General features: G+C 44.1%; 1 protein-coding gene across 1 annotated transcript in view; it reads left to right on the top strand.

Moving 5' to 3' along the window:
* The window catches only part of ZNF19 (zinc finger protein 19), a 76,772-nt gene that overhangs the window by 39,741 nt on the left and 34,331 nt on the right, over positions 1 to 2,700 (top strand). The window lies entirely within an intron of this gene.

Below are 2,700 nucleotides of genomic sequence, written 5' to 3'. Positions count from 1 at the left end.
GGACGTACAAAGAGACTTAGACTCCCATACAATAATAATGGGAGACTTCAACACTCCACTGTCAACATTAGACAGATCAACGAGACAGAAAGTTAACAAGGATATCCAGGAATTGAACTCAGCTCTGCACCAAGTGGACCTAATAGAACTCTCCACCCCAAATCAACAGAATATACATTCTTCTCAGCACCACATCACACTTATTCCAAAATGACCACATAATTGGAAGTAAAGCACTCCTCAGCAAATGTAAAAGAACAGAAATTATAACAAATTGTCTCTCAGACCACAGTGCAATCAAACTAGAACTCAGGATTAAGAAACTCACTCTTTGTGGCAATAAGATACCAGATTATAAACAGGACCTAATGCTGTGCCAGGCAAGGGTTAAGTTATGCACTCCTACACTTAAAAAATCAACTATGTTCTAACTGACACAAGTTTTTCTTTTTCTCTGGCAGTTAAACAAGCACTGGCCTCAAGATGAGCAATGTTAAAATAATCTGCAGCTCATCCACCACCAGGCACCAACTTACTGAGTCCACCTAGTCCACAAGCCATAACTACAGCTTTGATTGGACAAGAGGCTGATTTTAGTAACTTTCCCCAGCTAAGAGATCACAGACCATGGACTGGTTCTGGCTGGTTTACAGAGGTTGTGCACTTGAGGGCCTTTATGTCCCAGCTTCACCTTTTTATGTAACTGTAATAAATTTAAATGTTAAGTCTCTACCCCAAGGTGAACATGGGTCATAAGTTACATGCATGTTTGTTCAGTATGCATGCATTAGGATCACCTTCATGAATATCCATAGCTCCTCCAGTAACCTGTCGAATATATGTAACTGGCCAACCCACTCATCTCAAATTCCTGCCTTATCCCTCCCTTCCTCAAAATGCCTGCTTCTGGGCTTTGACAAAGGCTACATTTCCCAGCCTGTTAGGATGCAGGCTATAACCATTTATAAGAAATAAAGTCTCCTTTCCAAATTTGGAGATCTTATGATTTTTCAGTTAATACAGGAAAGATTAAAATAATGTAGCTCTTGCTGGATGCAGTGGCTCACACCTGTAATCCCAGCACTAATCAGTCAGTCTTATGATCTCGATCTTAATATTAATGCTGGTCAGTTGTGAATAAACTACAAAAGGGAGGGGATATAATGGGGCACGTCTGACCTCTCTTGTCCCATCATGGCAGGGAACTCAGTTTTTAAGATTTCTCTGGGGTCCCCTTGGCCAAGAGAGGGTCTGTTCAGTGGTTGGGGAGTGATATAGTTTGGGTGTTTGTCCCCTCCAAATCTCATGTCAAAATGTGATTCCTAATGTTGAAGGTGGGGCCTGGGGGAGGTGTTCGTGTCATAGGGGCTGATCCCTCATGAGTGGTTTGGTGCTGTCCTTTCCATAGTGAGTGAGTTCTCATGAGATCTGATTGTTTAAGAGTGTGGCACCTCCCCTCTCTCTCTTGCTTCCAGTCTCACCATGTGATATACCTGCTCCTGCTTTACCTGTCACCATGATCATAAGCTTCCTGAGGCCTCACCAGAAGTTGAGCAGATGCCAGCACCATGCTTCCTGTACAGCCTGCAGCACTGTGAGCCAATTAAACCTCTTATTATTTATAAATTACCCAGTTTTAGGCATTCCTTTATAGCAACACAAGAATGGTCTAATACAGGGGGCTTAGAATTTTTTTTAGTTTAAATTCCTCCCACTTTTATTTTTTATTTTATTTTTTTTGAGACAAGGTGTCACTCTGTTGTTCAGGCTGGAGTGCAGTGGCATGATTTCAGCTTACTGCAGCCTTGACCTTCTGGGCTCCAGTGATCCTCCCACCTCAGCCCCCCAAGTAGCTGGGACTAGAGGTGCATGTCAGCTCATCTGGCTAAGCTCTCCTTTTAGTAATGTATCTTACAAGATGTGTTCCATAATTTATTTCTCAGTAATTTTAATAGTATTCCTCAATAATGCCTATTAACACTTTGCTATAGTTCGTTTTCCCTCCAAATCTCATGTTGAAATTTGATCCCCAGTGTTGGAGGTGGGATCTAATAAGAGGTGTTTGGGTCTCGAGGGCAGATCTCTCATGAATAGCTTGGTGCCATCCTCAAAGAAACGAGTGAGTTCTCGACCTCTGGATTTCTGCAAGAGTTGGTTGTTAAAAAGAGTCTGGTCTCTCCCTCTCTTTTCTCTTGCTTCCTTTCTTGTCATGTGATCTCTGCACATGCCAGCTTTCTTTTGCTTTCTGCCATGACTGGAAGCAGCCTGAAGCCCTCACCAGATGCAGATGCTGGCATCCTGCTTCTTGTCCAGCCTGCAGAACTGTGAGCCAAACAAACCTGTTTTCTTTGTAAATTACCCGGCCTCAGGTATTCCTTTAGAGCAACACAAACAGACTAAGACACACATTTATTTGAATTTTAAAAGTCAGTGCCGGGCGCAGTGGCTCACGCCTGTAATCCCAGCACTTTGGGAGGCCAAGGTGGGCGGACCACCTGAGGTCGGGAGTTCGCGACCAGCCTGACCAACATGGAGAAACCCCATTTCTACTAAAGCTACAAAATTAGCCGGGCGTGGTGGCGCATGCCTGTAATCCCAGCTACTCAGGAGGCTGAGGCAGGAGGAGGCGAGGTTGCGGCGAGCCGAGATCGTGCCATTGCACTCCAGCCTGGGCAACTAGAGTGAAACTCCATCTCAAAA

The sequence above is a fragment of the Rhinopithecus bieti genome, unplaced genomic scaffold, assembly GCF_001698545.2.
Source record: "Rhinopithecus bieti isolate Rb0 unplaced genomic scaffold, ASM169854v2 scaffold_2574, whole genome shotgun sequence".
Lineage (NCBI taxonomy): Eukaryota > Metazoa > Chordata > Mammalia > Primates > Cercopithecidae > Rhinopithecus > Rhinopithecus bieti.
The sequence above is the reverse complement of the archived record's forward strand: the minus strand, read 5'-3'. Positions and strand labels throughout refer to the sequence as shown.